Source organism: Mirounga angustirostris, unplaced genomic scaffold (assembly GCF_029215605.1).
Source record: "Mirounga angustirostris isolate CCGP_5_RB_7025 unplaced genomic scaffold, mMirAng1.0.hap1 SCAF_13, whole genome shotgun sequence".
Classification (NCBI taxonomy): domain Eukaryota; kingdom Metazoa; phylum Chordata; class Mammalia; order Carnivora; family Phocidae; genus Mirounga; species Mirounga angustirostris.
Window position 1 is genome coordinate 1,460,253 of NW_026991721.1, and position 22,849 is coordinate 1,483,101.

General features: G+C 54.2%; 1 long non-coding RNA gene across 1 annotated transcript; it reads right to left on the minus strand.

The window, feature by feature from the left end:
• Nucleotides 1-911: 911 nt before the first annotated feature.
• On the minus strand, nt 912-15,728 carry LOC123856326 (uncharacterized). The gene is made up of 3 exons (XR_006793709.3): nt 13,263-15,728; nt 11,779-11,908; nt 912-1,559 (listed from the first exon to the last, which is right to left on the minus strand). It is a non-coding gene; the product is annotated as an uncharacterized LOC123856326 (long non-coding RNA).
• Between the last annotated feature and the right edge of the window lie 7,121 nt (nt 15,729-22,849).

A 22,849-nucleotide genomic window follows, 5' to 3' on the forward strand; every position in this document is an offset into this window, starting at 1 on the left:
GGGCTTCTCTTTGCAGAGCTGGGCACATCAGAGGAAGGAGGAGGCTGGGGATGGGAGCATGTAGGGCTTGAGGGTGGGGCACCCACGCCGTGAAGCTGAGAGTTGGATTCAGGAGTTCAGGCTAGAGGTCTGTGGATACATGGAATTTAAGGCACGGGAATCACTAATCTCCCTGGGGATGGAGCACACCCAAAGGAGAGACAGGGTGGAGGCTGAGGTCATGAGGCATTTCAAACTGGGGGAAGATGGAGTGTTGAAGAAAGTGGCAACGGAACCATTATTTCACAGCCAGGAGAAGGTGTGTGCCTCATCTCCTCAAAAACCCATCCCAGATAGATCGATGGTTGAACAGTAAAGAATGGGGGGCGCCTGGGGGGCTCAGTCGTTAAGCGTCTGCCTTCGGCTCAGGTCACGATCCCAGAGTCCTGGGATCGAGCCCCGCGTCGGGCTCTCTGCTCGGCGGGAAGCCTGCTTCTCCCTCTCCCATTCCCCTTGCTTGTGTTCCCTCTCTCGCTGTCTCTCTCTCTCTCTCTCTGTCAAATAAATAAATAAAATCTTTAAAAAAAAACCCAGCGAAGGTGGAGCTCTACAAGGAGCAGCGCAGACAATGATGGCAGCAGAGTGGAGTGAATGAGAAGAGTCTCTGGAGGTTGAGGGTCAGGGTCCCAACTGGCTGGGCCAGGTGTGACCTCTGTGACCCTGTGAAGGTCACGAGCCTCCATGCCTCCCATTACTCATCTGCACAATGGAATAAAGGTAGGGTTACCTCCCAGAATAAAAGGCCGGGCCCAGATGAGTCACTGGATATGAGCTGGCCATCATCGTCCTCATTACTGTTTTTATGTTTTGTGGCTTTAGTGTCTCAGAGGCGGGGGACAGCCTTTCTAAGTGTGACACTAAACCCAGAAGCCAAAACCCTGAAAGACTCATGAATTTGGTTACATACATTTGTTCTTTTATGTTTAATTAGGTTAAAAAATTGTTGAGTGTTTCATTAAGTAAAAACCTAAATGGGCAAAGTCAAAAGGGCACTGACAAACTCGGAATGAGTTACGATCACAGAAGTTTCGTTTCCCTAATATACAAGGAGCGCCTATAAATAATTTTCTTAAAAAGAATCCAATGGAAACGTTGACAACCAAGATAAGCAAAAATTCAGAGGAAAGGAAATACAGTTGGCCTAAATATATGGAGACAATAAAAGAAATGTGGATGAGAACACAGAGATACCATCAGTTTCTTATCAGATGAGAACAAAGCCAAACAAACAAAGGCTTTAACGTGCACACAGGTCTATAAAACAAGAGAATGGGGCAAAAAGTCCCGGGTGCTTTGCTGGAGGGAATATAAATCAAAACAACTTCTGCAAAGGCAATTTGATAAAATGCAGTGAATTTGAGGCGTACATAACCTTTGACACAGCAGGTCGCATTCCGGGATTTCTCACGCAGACATCCTTGCACACATGCGTGCTAGCAGGGGTCCATCAGACCTGGATGTCCATCCCTGGAGGGCTGGTCAAGTATGTATGGAACACCCATGCCATGCGGCACACGTAACTACAACAGAAATAAGAATAAGAAGGGTCCTTATATACACTCGGAATGATCTGAGACATTTGTTAAGCAAAACCAAAAAATACGGCACAGAATAATTGGTACGGTATGCATAGAAAAGAGGAGTCCCAATCATATTTTTTAATGTTCCTTTACTGTACAGGATATCTCAGGATGGACACAAATGCATCTGGGGACACAGGAGTCTTCTGGGAGGAAGGGGGTCTGGGGAGGTAGAGAGGGGAAGCTGTCCATCAAGAGTTTTGACTGTACACCCCTCTGAGTTTAGAGCCATGTGAACACATTACTTAGTCAAAAACAATAAATTGAATTCTAAACATGTTTCAAGAAAATCCGTTAACAGAAAAAGAAGGAAAACCATGTGATCATCTTATAGGCTGTGGAGATTTTCCTTATAAAATTCAACATCTGATCATCATTTTTTTAAACGAATATCATAGCCAATTAGAAACCGAAGGGAATTTCTTTAGCTTGATAACAATTAGCTACGGCAAATACTATATGATGAAATACTAAAAGTGTCTTTTCCAAATCAAAGATATAACAAGAATGCCCACGGTCACGGTTTGTTCTTTAGCATTAGCAGAAAGCCTGGACAGCCTATAGACTAACCAAATCAATCTAAGGAAGGAAGGAAAAGGATAAGGATGTGAGAAGAAAATTCTTATCAATTTCAGATGATGTCACTACTAAAACTCAGAGAATCTACAGGAAAAAAAATTAATAAGGGAATTTAGCAAGACTCCTGGATAAAAGATCAATATACAACAACCACAAAAATGAAATGCCTTTGTACAAACTAGGAGCATCAGAACATATACTTAAAAATTACACGCATCATTTACAATAGTAAAAAAAAAAGGTACCTGACAAACATGTTTATGATATTTGTGGAAATAATTATAAACACTGTGTCGAAGGATTGAAAGGAAACTAAATTAGTGGAGGGATAGACCTCTGCTCCCCGAGGGCTTAACTCTCTGCAGACTCATCTGTAACCTGCCTAATTCTGTTCAGTTTCAGGACAGTTTCCCATTAGACTAGACAACCTGGTTCTAAAATTTATATGTAAGAACGGTGTTGTCAAGAATTACCTTGTATTTAGTAACTGGAGAGAGACAGAGACAGAGAGAGTGTGAGGTGGGGACCTGTTCCTTGATTTTCTTTCCTCTTTCTGGTGCGTTCTACCTCTGATTTCACGTCTTCCGAGCTGTAGGTACACTCGGGTTTTATTGTTCTTGGACTGGCCTAATGTTCTTTTTCTGGGAAGTTGTTCATCCCAAATACAACTTCAAATTGCTTTGTATGCAGTTGTTGATAGCGTATTTTGAAAAATTTTGGATGCACCTGTATTTGTCTCCTTTTCACTGTTGATATTGTAGGTTTATCCTCTCCCATCTCTCTCCATCTCTCTCTCTCCATCTCTCTCTCTCTCTCCATTTCTCTCTCTATGTCTTTTTCTCCATCTCTCTCCCTCCATTTCTCTCTCTCGGGTCTTGTGAGCGCTTCTGATACGTCTTTGTTTTCAATGTCATTAATTCCTACTGCATTTTTAAAAATTTTTTTTTTAAAGATTTTATTTATTTATTCATGAGAGACAGAGACAGAGACAGAGAGGCAGAGGGAGAAGCAGGCTCCCAAGGAGCAGGAAGCCCGATGCGGGACTCGATCCCAGGACCCTGAGATCATGACCTGAGCCGAAGGCAGACGCTTAACCATCTGAGCCACCCAGGCGCCCCCCTACTGCATTTTTAAAAATGTGTTTCTCTTAAATTCTGGGAAGGTGGTTATTCACTGTCTTCTCCTTCATATGCACTGTGGCCACCCCTCTGATCTCAGCCCGGTGTCCTTTCCAGTGGAGAGATCCTGGTTTTCCGAGCACAGCGCCGGCTGCGTTACTGAGGCTCTGCTTCACAGCTTTTCTTGTTTTCATAATTGCTTTGTGCCAAGCTCTATCTAATTTCCATTATGAGTTATTCTTTGCTCTCCAGCTATTTTAGAATGTCTATTTTTTTCAGGCTCAAAAAGGCATCTTATATGCTCTTGTTGCTTTATTTTTCTAACTTCCTTGTAATACGATCAGAGACTGGGGTCAATGTGATGCAAATTCACTGACATATGCGAGATGGACTCTGTGGGCTCACCTGTCATCAGGTGTCACAAATGTGTGCCTGTGGAGAATGCTGATTCTCTAACTGTCGGATACAGGGCACTACATCGGTCTGTTAGACCGCGCTTGTCAACTGTGTTGTTGAATCCTCCAAGCAGCCTGGGTTCCAGAAACTGCAAGTAGCTTGTATCAGACTAGCTCTCCGTAGACAAAATATACATCTTTTTGACTTCCTAGAGGAACTTGGCAGAGCTACAAGCAGGCAGAAGCCTGATGGGATTCAATGTAAGGGCAAACCCTGGGGGCTGTGATCCTGAGGGTCTCCAGCCCGGGCAGCAGGGCGGCCTCAGTGCGAGCAGCAGGCTCCATCTTGGTGGGCTCAAGGGCCAGAGGGCAGAGTTTGGGGTGAGGGAGGAAATCCCAGGTAGGGAAGGGCCACAGAGAGGGGAACAATCTGCATTGACTTACTCCAGATCCGGGGCTCCTGACCCCTAAAGCAAGCGTGTGCAGGAGGAAATCCAGGAGCCTGGCTGAGAACAACAGCAGGAGCCTGAAAGAGCTCGGAGCTTTCAGAAGATGCTCACCAAAGCAGCACCAGAGTTAAAGTCTGAATCCCAGCACAGTAGAGACTCTGGTACACACCTCGGGCATCCATCAAAACCCCAGAAGGGCCCTGGCCTCAGAGCACAGACTGTGCCCCAAGATTAAGTCCCAGGACAGAGCGAGGTGTGAGACGAAGACTTTGCAAGGTCCAAATGTGTGGGTAGAAAGTAAATGGTCCGCTCCCTAAAGGCAATGCTAGAAATCGAGGGCGGATTTGAACTCGCAGATATGACAGATGAGCAGAAATGGACCAATTTCTAAAAACCCACAGACTACTCATATTCGACTGAGACAAAATACATCATCTGAATGTCCCTAAAACTACTGAAGAAATTAAACGTGCAATTTAAAACCCCCCGAGAAAGAAATCTCCAGGCCCTGGAAGAATTAGCACCAATGTTAACACAAAGTGTTCCAGAAAGTTGAAACTCATTCTGTGAAGCCAACTTTGTCCTGATACCAAAACTAAAGACAGTGCAAATCAGTTTCAAAACCTTCAGAAGATGTAAGTGTTAAGAATATTTTATTTGGGCCCAAATGGAAATTAGGAAAAAAAATTAAAAATACTTTAAGAAGCCTCCAAATATTTGATATTTGATAAAAAAAAATTATAAGGGAAATTAGAAAGCATTGGAGCTAAGTAAAAATGAAAGTAAAAACACGCCATCGTGGGATGCAGTTATTGCTTAGAAGGAAATGAATAGTTTAGAGGGACTATTTTAGCAAAGAACAAAGATTTAAAATACATTTCCACCTAACTTTAGTTGGAAAACTAAAACTGAGAGCAGATGCCGATAAAGTAAAAGGCAGAAGAATAATAGAGAAAAATTAACACACAGACGCAAAATCCCAGCTAAAGTAAGGGAGGAGAAGAAGGAAGCACAGTTTAGGGCCGTGGGATGAGGGGCTCTGGCGGCCCACGCGGCTCTCGCGTTCTTCCCAAGGAAGGCCGCAGAGCAAGCGGCCTAAGAAGGTCCTTAATGCCCCCGAGGGGCAGAAGGCGGACTGTCCAGAACAGCGGGCATAAGGTCTCCCTCCCGGGTGGGTGGGCTTGCTAGCAGCCCCTTATACCGTCTCGGGGTGTCCTAGATGGGGGGTGCTCAGCTGGGACGCAAACCCCCGGCCTTTATGAGCCTGTGTCAGCCGGGGAGGGGGAGGGCGAGATTTGAAGAAAATAAAAACCAAGATAAATGGAGAGACGGATGCACTTTGAGGGTCCGTTCCCTCCAGCCCCGTTTGCTGGGGAGGCACGAGCAGGGTGGCTGAGAGGGGCCCCCTCTGTTGCGGCCACGGGGTGGAAGAGGAAGTGGTGAGCCCAGGGAGCCCTGTCGCTGAGGCCGAAAGCAGCATTCCTCATAATCACGAAATGCTGTAAACAATCCCAGTGAACTGCGACGTGGGGACAGATAAATGCACGGAGACACGTCCACGTAACCGAAGAACAGGCTGGCAACACCGACCCGGCTGCCGCGTGGATGCGTCTCGGGTGCATCACGCCCCGGGGCGAAGACTGTTTCCTACAGTGGCCGGAACCGCTTTGCTGCCCAGCAGCCGTGCTCCACACCCTCGTCAACCTGTCCTCCTCACAGGTGCGATGTGTTCCTCGCTAGGCTCTGATCTGCACGTTCCCGATGGCTGATGATGCTGAGCATCTTTGCACTTGCTTGTTGGCCACGAGTGTGTCTTCTTCGCAGAAATGTCTACTGATGAGTGCAGGTTTAATCAGCATTCCCTGATTACACATGGGGGGAATATCTTTTTTATGCATTTACTGGCCATTTGAATTTCCATGCTTGTGGAGTGGTTGTTTAAACAGTTTGCCCATTCTCTATTGTGTTATCTGTTCTGTTTTCTTACTGATTTGTTGGGAGTTGACTGTACACCACGTCTTTGCTTTTAAATGTGTTCCAAACCCATTGTCCAATTTGTGGCTTTTCCTCGAACCCTGTTTTACGGTGCCTTTTGATGAATGGAACTTAGGGAGTTAGCTAGATTTAAAAATGCAGTAAAATACACCAATCTAGTTTCCTTTCAAATTTGGTTTAAGAAATCTTTTCCTGCCTTAGGTCGTGAAAATACCCTCCTGTAGTCTCTTTTAAATGTTTGGGACATTGATCCGCAGAAGGGGTTGTATATTTCTTTCTATGCACGTGGATATCCTCTTGTCCCAGCACCACGTTTTAGAGTCACTGGTCAGGGCCAGCGCTGCCCTATGTCCCTTGTTCAAACACATGCGGCCTGGCCTCTGGAGCTCCATTACACCCCGTTTCTATCAGTCATCCCTCGCCGAGCATACATACACCCTACTATCTCAGCTGTGACAGCTCTGTACACTCATACAGTCTGCTTGGGGACCTTCTCCCGACTTCCTGTTCTCCCAGAGCGTGGCATTTTCAGTTTTAGATTCCCACCCACCTGGGGAGTGTGTCATATTGTTTATTATACTTGCAATTTGCATTTCCCCAACTGCCAATAAGCACCTTTTCACATAATTGTAAGAAACCTGGAAATGCTATTTTGTGATGAGCTGGTTTCGGTCACTTGCTGATTTTCAGTAGAATTACCTGCTCTTTCCTCACTGAGTTCCAGGAGCCCTTTCATTCTGAATATTCAGCTCCATACATTATCTTTTCACTGTTCGTGGGGATGCACTTCATCCACTTTACTGAGGATAAAGTTAAATCCAATCACATGCACAGACTTTAAGTGTATAGCACCGTCCGGTTTAACACATGGACGCTAATTGAACTCTGATTGTATTAGGGTATAAAACAGCTCCATCCCTCCATGAAACCCACTCACGTCTCTTTGGAGTTAATCCACACAGTGCCGCCTGCCCCCACATTCCCACTTGTCTGTCCCAGGCCACCACTGATCTGAGTTCTGTCAACAGTAAATAAGTTTTATTTGCTCTCGAATTTCACAGGTATTAATTTTCATCTAGCTTCCTCCACTCAAAATCATGTCTGCAGGATTCACTGGTGTTGGGTGTTTTGGTTGTTGATCTATTGTCATTACTGGAATCGAGATGGCAGATTTGTTTGTTCTGTCAACAGCTGATGGACATCTGAGTTGTTTCCAACTTCGGGCCACCATGACTAAGCAGCCCTGAATATCCTCGTAGAAGGCTTTTTGAAGATACGTGTTTACACATTTCTTTTGTAAGTTTCTAAAATACATGGGCCATAGGAGAGGTGTATGTGTAACTTTATGGAAAACTGCAAGACCACTTTCCAATCTGGTTGTACCTTGTAATTAATTATTTACTTACTGATTTTCACCAGTCGAGTCCTGCACATTTTCAGATCCAGAAAACACTCTTACAAAATATCCTGAGCTCGCCATTGTTAAACTTCCGGAACTTTTTAAAGAGAGCTTTATTACTGTACAATAAACTGCAGACATTTAAAGTATATGGTTTGCTAACTCTTGACATACATTAGCACACAGTCACCATGCTAAACCTTCCCATTAGTTCCCAAAATGTCTTCACATCCTTTTAGTGTCTGTTTCTCCCTCCCAACCCATCCCTAAGCAACACCTGGCCTTCATCAGGTGGATAGCTGAGATTCTCCCTGATATCATTTTCCTTTATCCTCGAGGATCATCTGGTATTTCTCCTCGTGCAGGTCTGCTGGCAATAAGCCCTCCCATCTTTTATCCGAAAGCTCTTCTTTCACTCCCGTTTTTGAAGGATTCTTTCACCAGATACAGAACTCTGGCTGACAGGTGTGAGTGTGCCCATGCACTTCAGAGATGTCGTTCCGTTGTCTTCTGGCCTCTGTTGTTCCAGATGAGTAGTCGGACGTAATCTACACTGTTGGCCCCAGTACGTAATTTATCATTAGATATGATTTTTTTGGTATGTATCCTGACTGACATTCACTGGCCTTGAACTTCACAGTCAACGCTTTTCATCAAATTGGTGAAATTTTCATCCATTTTTCTTTAAATATTTTTTTCTGTGACTTTCTCACCCTACTTGTTCTTGGGGATTCCAGTTACACTTACGCTAGACTATTCGATGTGTTCTGAAAGGTCACTCGGTCCCTCTCTCTAGATCATTGTTATGGTCTGTCTTTGGCTACCCGGACCTGTCTCCTGTCATCATATAACTGCCAGGGAGGCCATTTAGTAACTTTTTCATTTCAGGCCACTGTACTTTTGAGTTCTAGAATTTCCATTTGGTTCTTTTCAGTCTTAATTCCTCTTGAACATTTTCCTGTGTGTTCACATATTAAGACTGTACTTCAAGTCTTGAACATATGTGTAATAGTTGCTTAAAGTATGCTAAATCCCAAATCTGGGTCATTTGGGAGTCTATTTCAATTAGCTGCTATTTTTACTGACCATGGGTCATATGTTTTAAATTTCTTGCATATCTGGCCATTTTTAGCATGTACTTGCCCATTATAGCTGACACTAGAGGATTCAACACTGTTTGTATGACACTGGTTTTGTTAGATTCCACATCTAAGTGAGATCAGATAGTATTTGTTGTTCTGGGTCCTGCTCATTGCACTGAGCATAACGTCCTCCAGGTTCATCCATCTTGTCACAAATGGAAGGACTGCCTTCCTTTTTAAAGCTAAATAATATTCCACTGTATCTATGTACCACATGTTCTTTATCCATTCATCTGCCAAGGGACAGGTAGGTTGTCTCCATATCTTGGCTGTTGTGAATAATGCTGTAATGAACATGGGAGTGCAGAGCTCTCTGAAATACTGTTCTTTGTTTCCTTTGGGAAAATACTCAAGCAGAATTGGGGATCACATTCTATTTTTACGTTTTTTGAGGCGCCTCCATACTGTTTTCCAGAGTGGCTGCCCCAGTTTGCATTCCCACCGACAGTGCACGAGAGTTCCTCTTTCTCCACATCCCTGCCAACACTTGTTGTTTATTGTCTTTTGTGTTCTAGCCTTTCTGACAGGTGCAAAGTGATATTTCAGTGTGGCTTTGATGTGTATTTCCCTGGTGATGAATGACGTCCAGGATATTTGCATTATCTGTTGACCATCTTTATGTTTCCTTTTGAGAAATGTTTATTCAGGTCCTTTGCCCATTTTTAAATCATGTCATGTGTTTTCTTGCCATTGAGTTTCTGCTTTATTTTTAAAAGATATTTTCAATGAGTATAGAATTAAGTCAGTAGATTTTGTTTTCAGTCTTTGATGAGATCACTTCATTTTTTGTGGGGTTTGTTAGCATTTCTGGGGAGAAGGTGGCTGACAGTTTACTTGTTGTTTCCATTCAAGTAATTTGTCTTTTTTACTCTGCCCTCGTTAAGATTTTCTCTGTCATTGGTAACTATAATATATCTAGCTGCCAGATTTCTTTCTTTCTTTCTTTCTTTCTTTCGGAGTTTATAGGGTTTCTTCAATCTGTGACTTGGTGCTTAGGTCAGTTTTGCAAAGTCTCGGCCATTACCTCTTTGACATATTGTTTGGATTCCATCCACTTTCTCCTTCCAAAGTCTGATTACACGTTAGATATTTCCATTATGTCCCATACAGCTCTTCTGTTCCTTTCTGTATTTTTTTAAAATCATTTTGTCTTTCTTCCCCTTTAAGAATTCTCATTTAAGCTGCATCTAATTTGCTGTTAGGTCCATCACACCACCACTGAGGGGTCTGTGCTTTCTATTTCTACAAATCCCATTAGATCCTTTTTCATAATTTCTAGTTTTCTGCTGAATTTCTCCACCTGGTTCCTTAAGTTCTTGAACGTCACAACCTGAGAATTATTAGTCATGTTAGAGACACTTCCAGCATCTGAATCTCTCGTGGGTCTGTTCCTATTGTTTATTTTTCCTCTGTTTGCAGGTGGTTCCCATGTTTTCCCATGTGTTCTCACTTCTGGTAGAGTTCCAGGCCTGCTGCTTAAAAAATCCAAGAGAGAATTAGAAGCTCCGTGGGATAGTATAACCTCCAGAGAGCATTTTCTTCTACAATTGTTGGGTGACCATACTAAAGAGGATCATTTTAGTTTAAGCGAGAATTGAGTTGACTCCAAGTGAGATTTCAGTTCTTGAAAAGGCGGGTCTGCTTCAGCTCATCCTTCCTCCTTGTGGTGGCATTCCAGGGTCCCAACAAAAGTCTGTGGTTCTCACCAGGGCCTCTGAGATGCTCTTTGTCCCTCCTGCCATGAGAGACAACTCACAGTTGTCCTCAACTTCTCAAACTTTCAGCTATGGAAATTGTAGGAATGTGTAATTTCCCAAAGGGAAAAAGTGGTCCCAGAGTCTGACCTCACCTCCTGGGCTCCTTCCCTCCTTTGCTCTAGCTTGGACAGTTAAATAACCGTGATAAGCCCTCCAGTGTCTTGAAAATCTCTTTGGGGGCGTCCTGCCTCCCCACCACCAGTTTTTCTAGTTGTTCTCAGCAGCAGAGTTGGTCAAAACGATTTACTTGTCCATTTCCAGAGGCTGAGTTCCTCCTTTTTTTTTTTTAAATCCTCTGGGGACTGCTCTTGTTTTTTTGGAAAGCCCAGCTGTAGTGTTTAAAAGGATCACAGTTTCCCATGTATGGCTATTTTGTGTGGGGAGATATTTAAGCCTTGTGTTCTCCATTTTGCTATAAATTATAAGTCTCTGCTCGTTTTCTTAATTGCCTCCCAGCAGAATGTAGAAACGGCATCTACACAGTGCTGGGAAAACCGCGATCACAGACAAGTGTGGTCTTGGGGTGGGTGGGTCAGTCTTGGTGACCAGGTGCCCCTGGAGCTATCAGAAGTAAAATTCTCTATTTTCATTTTGACCTGAGTAAATGTAAACAGAGCCCTCTCCTCTCAGTTGGGCTCTGGAGGAAACATATTCCACACTTGGGAATTCTGCTCTGGCCCACGAGCTGGGCGACACAGAAGGCCGCCAACCTCAGCAGGCCCTGCAGCAGGCCCAGGTTGCAGGGCGAGAATCCCCACCAATTGAAACGTCCAGTCCCACAGGCCCTATGGCATTGAAGTGACAACCAAGGGACCAGATGGCACGTGGATGCACCTACAGCCGAGAATCATCTACGTTCTGAGAAGCAGCCGCCGCACTGCAGGATCCTGCCGGAGACCAGCGCCCGCCTGAGCTCGATGGCTGGGTCCTGCTGTACCCGTCAGTCAGGGGCCCCACAGCAACTTGGAAATGGTGTTGCAGGATCAAGCCCAAGGAGAACCAGCGCGCTCGTGTAAGCTACGGGACCGACTAGCCTGGACCACCTGTCACCCAGCTCATGCCTATGGCCGTAGGGCGGTCCCCTGTGACCAGGGGGAAGAGAAGGAGGAAGCCTGGGCTTGACTTCTGGAAGGCTTGGCTCACATGTAGGTGCGAGGCAAAAGGAATGGCAGTTACCCGCTGTCCTCGGTCACAGGCGGCCTTTAAAGGTATTGGAGGAGGAACGCCCACGCATGGCGACACGCTCTGTTAAAGCGCAAAATTGGAAGCGACCCACGTGCCCCTACGTGGGGCCTGGTTGGATAGACCACAGGGCACCCACTCACCGAGTCCTGTGCGGCGGAGGAGGGAGGGAGACGTCCACACCGTGCGGCCAGCCGGCCTCCCGGACTGGGGTGGGGGAGCAGCAGGGGCAGGCCAGGACGGGCACCAGCGGTCGTCGCTTCAACAGAGGGCCTGCGGTGCGAATAAATAACATTTTAAACAGGTGACAGCTGTGAGTACCTACAGGCAAGAGAAGAAACAGCCCCAAGGAGCTGGGGGTGGGGGTGGCCTTGCCCTGTTCCACTGTGACCTCAAATCACAGAAATGTATGATGTGGTATAAAACACAATGATGTCGGAATGGCAAAAGCAAGCCCCGGGTGAGAGAGAGTGGGAAAGAGTGGACTGGGCTGTCCATCCAGTCGGTGACTTAACCACCCAGAAAGTTTACTTCAGGCCACTTTAAAACACAGTCATTTGAAGACATCTGTCACGTGTGGGTTGTGTGTGTGTAATTGTGTTAAGTGCTCTTAGGAAACAAGACTTCCAACGTTTAAGACAGACTGAAATACACAGTCTATGGAACGAAGAAAAATCTTGAAATCCTGCACCCAAATTGGAAATACAGTGTGATTCCAGGATGGATTTTATTTTTAAAAATATGTTTTTCCTAAGCCAGTCACTAAAACACACTGCAGGATTCCACCCGCATTAGGTCCCTGGAGTCTCCAGATTCACAGGGACAGAGAGTGGACAGAGGGCGCCGAGGGAGGGATGGGGGTTGGTGACTCAGGGGGACAGAGAGTGGACAGTGGGCACTGGGGCCGGGGGAGAGATGGGGGTCGGTGACTCGGGGACAGAGAGTGGACGGTGGGTGCCGGAGGAGGACGGGGGTCAGTGACTCAGGGGGACAGAGAGTGGATGGTGGACACCAGGGGAGGGATGGGGGTCGGCGACTCGGGGACAGAGAGTGGACGGTGGGCGCTGGGGGAGGGGTGGGGGTCGGTGACTCAGGGGGACAGAGAGTGGATGGTGGGCACCGGGGGAGGGATGGGGTCGGTATCTCAGGGGGACAGAGCTTCCCTTTGAGATGGTGGAAAGTTCTGGAGATGGATGGTGGGGACAGTTGCACAACAGTGTGAATGTGTTTAGTGCCCCTGAGCTGTGGGCTTAAAGACGGTGAAGATGGTACATTTTATGTTATGTGCTATTTTATCACAATAAAAAAAATTGGAAAAAACAGGAATTTCCTGGTTCTATTCACAAAAAGACCTAGAAACAGTGGCCAAACCAGCAGCAGTGAGGACCCTGTTGCCCCAAGTGGGGCCTCCGAGTACCCACGAGCATCCCTGTGAAAGGGACCCAGGATCATTAGAGAAATGGCTGGTTCCAGAACTGGATACAACTTTCACAAGACTCACAAATCCGTCCAGACCACTGTGTCACATCAGGACGGCACACTGGTCAACGGGGAAGGGTTCCCTTTGGTCAAAGACAGGCAGTCTGGGCACGAGTCAAGAGAACAGGGACAGCGAGTTGGGACACACCTTGTGGCGTGGGACACACCATGAGTCAAACAGGCATGCACCACACCTGCCCCTGGGTGCATGCCAGGCTGGTGACTTGCTTCCCGCCGGCGGACTAGGGCAAATGCAAAAGGATTCTGCAGAGGTAGGCAAGGCCTCTAACCAGCTGCCTTTGCGTTGATCAGGGGAGGTCTTCCTGCTGGACTTGAGCCAGTCGGGTGAGCCCTTTAGAAGAGGGTGCAGGCCTTCTCGGAAGTCAGAGGCCAGGAGCCGCTCTGGGAGAGCAGGATTTGGTTTGCTGACTCCGGGTCCCGAAAGTGTCGCCAGGAGCTGCTAAAACCATGAGAAACCATGATGGGGACCCTGATGGCAGGTGGCTCTAGCTGGCCACACCCTGCCCACCGACAGTGGAGGGGACACACCTACCTGATGTCACAGGAAGGGACACACCAACCCTCAAGGGCCTTCCCCTTCTGAAGCAGTCTTGCCAGAAAACTTGACCTCAAACCAATCAGGTCTAACGAGAAATACAGAGTGTGGAAAAACATCCATAAAGTCTGGGATGTTGGAAACTCCATAAGACCCATGAGCTTGTTCCTTCCACAAATTAATGGCAAGAATTATAGGGGGGGCTTATTGATCAAAAGGGGGGCCTCCGAGACAGGGCAGCAGTGCCCATGTGAGTTCTGCGGGGGTCTAGACGTGAAGAAGCCACCCCAACCCATTCGGGGGGCACGCGGGAAAATGTGCTGACGTGGAAGGGTTATTGAAGGGTTACTGGTGCGTTGTTCAGACGCGATGAATGAGGGCGGAGGGTCTGTGAGCAGAGCGGTGTGTGTCTGGGACGGGCCTGAAAGTCGTCTGGACAGTGAGTCGAGGGGCGTAGCTGGGACCAGACTTGCCTCTGGGTGACAGTGGCCGAATCTGGGTAAGGATCCTAATGTCGGTGCTCTGGTCTGTGTGCGAGATTCTCCAGCCGCAGTGCACGGTCCTGACAGGCAGGCGGGGGAGGGGGGTGGCTGGGAGTTTTGGGAGAGTGGGGCCCATCCCGTTAGAGGACCCCAGGGGAACAAGGATCCACGTGGGGGCTGGGCCCGGGCAGGGGGGCCGGGAGCTCCCCTGGACCACCAAGTGTTTGTGAGCGGGGCCGGTGTGTGTCTCAGGGATCCCTTCCCTCCATAGGGCCCCTCGGGGCCCTGTTTCCGTGCCCAGGGATGCCCACGGGGTCCTGAAGCTCGCCGCAGGCATGCCGGGACATGGGGGCCCCAGAGTGGGGTGAGAGTGGGCCCCACAACTCAGCAGCAGACCCACCAAGTGAGGGAAAGTCAGTGACCATCCCTGGGGCCTGTGTGGTTGGCCCACCTCCCTCACAGGCTGTGGGCGCCTCTAGCCGGCGCTGCCCCCCTGCTGCCAGGGTCAGAGGCAGGCTCGGCCGCCGGTGCTCTGGCCTCTGGCATCCTCTGCTCTTCCTGGGACTCGCCTGGACACTTGTGGGACCTTAGCACATCCCACCTGGGTCCCCTTAGGCGCAAGGCCCTGGCCCAGCTCAGGTTAGAGCCCGGCCGGCCCGTGGGCGCCAGCTTCCACGTCCCCCATCCCACGGTGTGCCCTGCAAGTATGGTGTGTCGTGCTTCCCCGGTCTTCTCTCTCGCTGAGCAGGCCAGGGTCTCAGGCCGGTCAGTGGTGCTCCCAAATCCCCTGCCTGGCCCTCAGGCCCACATCCCATTCTGCCAGGGTAGAGAGACGTCCAGGGGCCTCGGAGCGCTCCAGGATCGTGGTGAGCCCTGCAGCTGGGCTTGCCGGAGTGCACTCCCAGTGTCCGGTCCCTCCGGCAGATGAGACCCTGCATCTTCGCCCAGCAAAGTCATGGGGAACGACTTCAGGGGCCCCCATTCCACATGGCCGAAGGCTCCTGGGAGAACTGCGTGGCAGTGGTCGCTTTCCTTGGGACCCCTAGACCATCAGGGTCCTTGGGCACAAACTCCCACACTCCGCTGCCGAGCTGGCCTCAGGCACGTCCACCCTGGCTTGTCCTCAGGGCCTCAGGTCTCCAAAACTTCTCTGGTCTCAGGAGACTGGGCCAGGGCTGCAGGGGGTCAGACATGGGGGGATGGACGGGGGGAAGCGAGGAGAGGGTGGTACAGTTGATGGGGTCTGAGGTCAGCCCCTCCAGGCCGGGCCCCAGCCCTCCAGGGTCCCTGTCGTAGGACACGCGGCTTCCCGAACCTGCAGCCTCAGCAGGAACCAGAGCCCTTTGCTTGCTTGGGTTAAGGACGTTCTGGGCCATCTCTGTGCAGAACCAACTTGGGATGAGCAGTGGGGTAAACACGGAGGTTGCCGGGCGCCTGTCTGGGGCTCCTGGCAAGGAAGGGGCTGTGCTGGTGGAACCCTGGGGCTCCCACGGCCAAGTGCAGCCTTGTGGGTTTGCACTGCTGCCTCCGTGCTGAGCACCAGCTGCTCCTGCAGTCCCCGGCCTCTCCCTCCCCGGCTCCTTTCCTACCAGTCCTTTGCCCCCCACCCCCCCACCCCCCGCCCACCCAGCGCAGGCCAGGCCTCTCCTGAGAGCAGGGTCCCCTGCCCACGGGCAGTCTGCGCCCCTGATCTGCTGCAGCGTGGGCCTGGGCCCAATGTTGATGGGCTGCACTGTGGGCTGGGCCTGCTTGGACCTGAGGAGTCCTTTCCTCAAGGTCAGGGTCAGCATAGCAGTCTCTTGCCCCTGGCTGGGGCCAGTTCAGAGGAGGGAGAGCCCCAGGGGGCAGCTGGAGGCTGGAGGCTGGGCTGGGAGGCCGGCATCTGAGCAAGAAGCCCAGCCCAGGGCCAGGGTGGGCTCTCGGCTGGTAGATGTGGCTGGAGCAGGAGGTGCTGGGGGGTCAGACAGAGAAAGGTGGGGGTGGAGGCCGGCTGGAGCAGCAGGGGGCTGGGCAGAGGGGGCCCCTCCCCCATCCCCCGGGACGAGGCTGGCTCTGGGCTGGGTGCTGGCCACGTGAGGCCCCACCTGCGCTGCTTGGGGCCCAGGGCTCTGGTCCAGTGGCTCGCAGCTCGGGTGGAGGCAGCCGGAGAAAACCGGTAGCCTGGCCGGTGCCCGATCACGCCCCGGCCAGAGAGCCACCTGCTTGCGGCCAGAGCAGCGCCCGCGGGTGTCTGTGTGTGGCTTGCAGCCGGGCAGAGCGGTGGGCCGGAGCCGGTGGCCTTTGTGGGACCAGGACTCCTGCCGCCCAGAGCAGGTCTGCGGCAGTGGGAGGGCAGAAGGACGAGCCGTCCGCGGGGCGGCCTCCCAAGCATCAGCTCCCCCTGAGGGAGCACGTGCAGGTGTGTGCCAGCAACCTGTGCATGGCGAGGGGTCACCTGTGCTTCCCGGAGCCGCCTGCAGGCTCCGCGGCCCCCGGCTGGCCGCATGCTGGCCCCTCGTAGCCGAGGGAGGGGAGGCCCCCTGCACTGTCCGGTGGGCCGGACCGTCTTTCCCTCGTCCTCTCGGCCTCCCCAACACCTGCTGCCCCAGGCGGGCCACCCCCATCCTCACGGCTCCTCTGCCCCAGGCCACTGTGCACCTCATCACCCCAGCTGCACCCCCAGGAGCTGTTCCTCTGTCTGTGAGCTGATGGGAACCCCGTTCCGGCCGGTCCCAGGGTCTGGGAGCTGGGTAGCATCCCTGTGCCTCCCTGGCTTCCTTTCTCCGTCCCTCCCAGTCGCACAAAGCGACTCCATCCTGGCCCTGGATGCCTCCCTGTCTAGGACGTAAGGTGGCCCTCTGGCTGGGGGGCTGGAGGGAAGGCCCGAGACCAGGAAATCACACCTCTTTCCACGATGACCTGGCTCTCCCGGGGTCCCAGCCAGCCGGGCCCCGAGCTCGTCGGGGGGCAGGAGGGGTCCCAGGCGAAGGGCTGCTTGGGCAGGCCTCCGGTCAGAGGCTTCTGCTCAGACCAGCCCCCCCGGGGGGCCTGTCATCCGGAAAGAGGGTCCCGAAATGGTGCCTCTGTGGGTAGGGGCCCCAGGACGGAGCGTTTTGGAGGCTCGGGGTCCCAGGACGGGCCTCTGGGAAGAGGGTCAGGCTGTGGCTTGTGCTGAAGGGGCCCAGCGAGAGGCCTGTGTACGGAAGGGGGCGCCCACACGCAGGCCAGGGCTGGGCAGCAGGCGGAGCCAGGCTGGGCGGGCAGGGAGGGAGCACAGGGTCGGGCGGGAGCGGGAGGTCAGGCCGCCTCCAGGAGCGGCCAGCGGACAGCAGGGGGAGCTTGGAACCTGACTGATCCGGCCCTGCCCGGGCCACCCCGCCACGTAGGCCCCGGCCCGACCTCCTGGGCCAGGGCGCACCTAGGGGCCTGCGTTCTGCAGGGGACTCCGGCCACCCCGGGGGTGGCAGCTGTGGGCCAGGAGAGGCCCAGGAGGGGGACCTGTGGGGAGGGGCCCGGGCCAACCAGCACCCCCACGATCACCTGCAGGAAACCAGCTGCATGCTGGGACGCAGGCCAGGGAGCCCCGACTCGCCTCATGGACACCCCAAACCTGAGCGAGGGCCGGGGTGGGGGAAGCAGATGCTCCAGGCCAGGAACGTGGCTGTGCAGGGACTGGGGTGGGAGTGGGGGCCTGGGGGCGCCCCGGCTCGCTCCCTGAGTCTCCGTTATGGGGCATCACAACCCTTGCCCACAGTCCACACCTGGACTGCAGAGTTTCCGCGAGTGCTGAGATGTGTAAGTCACTGCAGGCTCGGTGTCCCCCGCTCACTGTCCCCACCTGACAGGAGTGTCCCTGCAGCCCACGAACCTGGGAGGTGGCCCAGAAAGGAGTACACCTGCTGTAGACGTGTCCAGAAGGCCTCCCAGGGCCCACGGCCTGCAGTGCCCCCCAGGCTTGGGTCCCCATGGCCTGAGCTCCCCCCACCACCTCCCAAACATGCTTGAGAGTGGGGTCCTGTGCATCTGGCCAGAAACCTTGGTGGGCCTGCCACACCCCTGGGGAGGACTGGGGGGCAACAGGGGTGGTGGGAACAGGGCCAGTGGCCAGGCTTTGCGCTGCAAGGGAGTGGGAAGGGGCAGGCGGGGGCCCACAGAGCGTGAGGGAGGTAGGCAAGGACAGCAAGGCATGGAAGAGCCAGGATGCTCCAACCTGGACCTGTGGGGTCCTGAGAGAGGGGTCCACCCAGAGATGCCCCAGAGAATACAAACCAGCCTGCCCCCACCCTGGGAACCTGAACCAGAAAGCCTGGGCAGACCCGGCTCACATCCAGAGAACACATGCCTGTGTGTCCTCCCCTCACTGACCCCCAGGGAGCCTGCATGTCCTGGCCTGACCAGGCCTCTCGCACACAGGGGCCCTAGGGGGTGCGTCTGGGTCCTGGTTCACAGGGGACCCCAGGGAAGCGGGGAACCCCCTGGGCAAGAAGAGGTCACGTGCACACTCCCTTCCTACCCCGGACACGGGCAGGAGACAATGGAGGCAGAGCGAGGCCAGCTCCAGAGACAGCTGGATGGGGAGGGGGTGCCGGAGCGAGGGGCCCATTGTCCCGTGGGCCCCACAGCCCCCAGGTGGGGAGGCGGCCGGCTGGGCAGCCAGGGGTCTGCGGCCTGCCGAGACGGTACCCCCCAAGCAGCCTCCACCCCCACCCCTGGCCTGGGGCCCCGGGACCCTGCCCTGAGCTGCGGGGGACAAGCCTTGCAGCCAGGTTGCCCCCACCCTTCCCGGCAGGAAATGGCGGGCTCGGTGGAGGGGTCTGGAACGTGCACACAGCCACTCCCGTTGGCAGCCTGTCCGGGACATGCCCCGTGTACGGAAGGCTTTGATCGCGTGCTCCCGAGCCGAGGGTCCCCACTCTCCCTCCCCATGGCCATCCCCCTCCCCTGCCCCACTGGCCAGTGCCAGCAACACCAGGGTTTGCATTGGCCTTCGGCCAAACCCCGGAATGTGCCTGCTGGCTGCTCGGCAGCTGTTCCTGGAACAGGCGCGACAAAGCACAGACTGTCTTTGAGACGTGGGCGGACGGGGTGCAGCCTGCCCAGAGCCACGCATGAATAGGGCACAGAGGCGCTGGGACAAGATGAATGGGCTCACACAGGCCGGACACCCATGAATGGGCCGCGGGCGTCCAAAGACGCGGTAGAACTTGGAACGGGCCGGTGGGGCCCGAGAGCCGGGGACATGAGCCTACGTGAGGTGTGGAGTGTAGGCCGCTGAGGGTACACGCCTCTAAAATCCCCAGTGAAAGGGGGAACAGTGCACCCCAAGACCCAGTGTCATGAGTGCACTCAGGAGTGGGGTGCAAGCTACAGAGCCCAGACATCCCCGTGAGCATCTAGAGATCCACAAAGGACCGGTCTCCAGTTCCTGGATCCATGGGGCACTGGGCGTCGGCTATGCACGGTCACGGGGGGCCAGGACCCAGACCCTTGCATGGTGGGGGATGGCACCCCTCAGATGTTCCAGGAAGTGTGGAGGCTTCAGACCCCCAAGGGAGGGAAACGGAACCCCCAGACAGAGTTTAGACAGCAAGGAGCAGCCTGCCTAGAGCCATGCAGGAGCTCAGCACGGAGAGGCCAGGAGGGGCCTGAATGGGCTCCTGCAGGCCAGATGCCCGCGAACGGGACCAGACGTCTAAAGATGGGGCCTGAGCCCTGGGATGTGGGACTATGTGGGAGGCAGATGGTGAGGGGCTAGGCTGCCTGAGACCCTGATGACTTTGGGGTTCAGGCAGCCAGAGAAGAGAGCGTGGGAGCCAGCATTCCAATGCTCAGGGACTAGGGGTGGACGGCCCCGAGGCCATGGAAACGGCGGGCAGAACACTGTCAGGTTGATGGTTGAAGTCGGAGGAGTGGGGTATGGGCTGCCCGGAGTGGTGGGTGTCTGGGGCCCGAGTCTTCAGGTAAATGGTGCAGCCAGATTGGGAGGCTTGGGGAACGGAGGGCCAGACCCACATTCAGAGTTGGGTGGTGGAATCTAGAAATTCAGGGTGGCAGGCCCCCGGCCCCCATCTGTGCGGGCGAACAGGCTGCAGACACGGGCAGTTACCCAGAGCCACACAGAACTCGGGTGGGGCGGCGGGATGGACGCCGGCTGCGCCGGGCTAAGGTGACCTGGATTGGGCAGCCAGAACCTTGGCTGGAGGAGCAGGAGAGGGCCACCTCCCATAAGCCAGATGTGACGTGCCTGGGGCCCGAGGCACCCAGATGCAGGACTAGTGGGGTTCCAGGTCTGCAGTCTCCCAGCCGGACTGGGTGCACACCATCCAGCTCAGAAAAGCTGAGGGGGCTGAATGGCACAGAAGTCCCCCCATGGTCCAGGGAGCGGGATACAGGTCCCTGAGCCTCAAGAACAGAATCCACAAGGACGGATACAGGCCACCAGGCTGTAGATGCTAAGGCATGTGGGGTGGGCAGTTCAGCTTTTCAGCAGGGGGGACTCGGGTACAGGAACCCAGATGCTCCAACTGAGGGGGTTCAGGACCCACTCAGGCTAATGGGGTACAGGACCCGCATACATCAACGAATGGGGTATGGGACCCAGGCTCTCAGACTAATGGGCTCCAGAACCCAGACACTCAGTGCAATGGGGGACAGGGCTCCATATTCAGGCACATGGGCTTCAGGACCCCAGGCCCGTCTGGGTGGAAGCCCCACTTGTGGGAGGCCTAGCATGGGCATCCCAGACACCTGGGCGGCAGGGCAAGCCAAAGGCCCAGCACACAGATGAATAGCGCACATAGCCAGAGACAAGGGTGACAATCACAGGCAGGGGGAGGAGAGAGCACAGGGCGTCCAAACCATAGGAACGAGGCCACCGGGCCTGGCCTGGTGCTCTGGCCTACAGGAGATGTGCCTACGGGGGACCCAGGCACCCAGGGGGCCAACGAGTGGGTATGGGTTGTCCGGGCACCTGGTGACCACAGCCCAGAGAGTCCCAGTGTCCAGACCTCAGGAGTGAGGGGAGAAGGTCGTCAGGTGCTCAGGGGGTCAGGCGCGTCCCCAGGTATTCGCCCCGACGCCAAGGGTACCCCCCGATGAACAGAGACCCTGAGAGCAGGTGAAGGGGGCCCTCCCAGAGCTATAGAGGAACGGGGTATGTGGTCCCAGAAGCCCCCGGGAGGGGCCGTCCATGGGGAGGGGTGCCGGCGGTCCCAGGAGGGCCCCGGTGCCCGGGTCACAGAGAATCCCAGTTTTCTGACACGGGGGCTTTGGTCAATGGATTCCACACGCAGTCATGCGATGAGGAGGGCATCCACCAACTTCCAGGTGAATGGGGCCAAATCACCCAGACACTCCACAGCACGGGGTCCACGTCCCCCAGGAATACGGGCTCACAGACAGCGCGGGGACTCTGGGAGAAGGGAACAAAGCTCTGCGAACAGCACCTCAGCGTCAGTGTTCAGAGGCGTAGGGCAGAGTGGGGTGCAGGCTCCCGGAGGCTCACATGATGGGGTAGGGGCAGCCCAGACGAAGAGGGCGCGGAGAGCCGGAATCCCGGCGCTGGGGCACGTGCAGGCTGAGAGCCAGCAAACGGGCACAGGGCTCCCCCCCGCCGCCCGGGGCCGCGGCCAGGCGAGCACCCCGGGGCCCAGAGGAGTGGGGGGCGGCCGCCGGGGCCCGCGCGGGCAGGGTGCTCACGTGCTGTCCTGGCACGTCTCGCGGTTCCGTGCCGGCAGCTCTCGGCTACGCCGAGCCAGCGTTTGCCATGAGTTCCAACCTCAAACATTCCCAGGCAACCTCAAAGGAAGCACCCCCGTCCAGGAGCCCTGCCAGGGCCTCCGTGTGGCTGCTGGCTGCCAAGCCGCCGTCTCGGGGGCTGTGGGGCTAGCCGGGGGCTGCCAGCTCTGTTTGGTTTTCCCCATCCCGCCCTGGAGCCTCAGACGCCCGTCTCGCCATGGAGGCGCCCGTATCCTGGGAAAGGCACAAAGACCCTACAGTGGGGCCGGGGAGCGCCGCACGCGGGGGCCATGTGCTCGCTGCACGCCAGGACCCCCCAGCACATGCGGCCAGCGTGCGTCTTGCCCCCAAAGCAGGGGCGCCGGCCGGCCCCCGGGGCACGGCCGGGGCTGCCCTGGTCCACGAGGTGTTCGCTGCTTCTTCCAGATCCCCCTCACTGGGTAGGACTCGGAGAAGGAGCCGAGCCCCGTACAGGCGGACACGTCCTCAGGGCCGCGCGTGACCGGCACGCCCGCCTCCCACCAGCCGCCTCCCAGAAGTCCTGCCCCACCAGCCGGGCCGGCCGCCCCCATGTCACCAGCTCTCCTGTTAAGCATTAACCAGCTCCATGTCCGGTCGCAGCAGGAATGGGTTCAGACACCCTGGCCTGGGAGGGCCATTTAGGGCCGGGCCCAGGGAGGGACCTGAGCCAGAGTGACCAGACCAGATGAGCTGGCCAAAGTTGCGTGGGGGCTGAGCTCATAGGCCTGCTGGGTCTGTTGGAGCAAGGGGGGGCGGGGTAGGTGGGCCAGGACTTCCGGCCTGCTGGCCCGAAGGGAACCGAGACCTCTGGGGACTGGCCCGGCCCAGCCAGAGGCAGAGGCATGGATGAAGTGACCTCCAGAAGGTTCTCTGGGCTCCGGAAGTCCAGACGTCAGCAGGACCAGGCAGGCTCAGATAGTCACCTGGCGACAGTGCCACCCGGCCAGGGGCCCTGCGCTG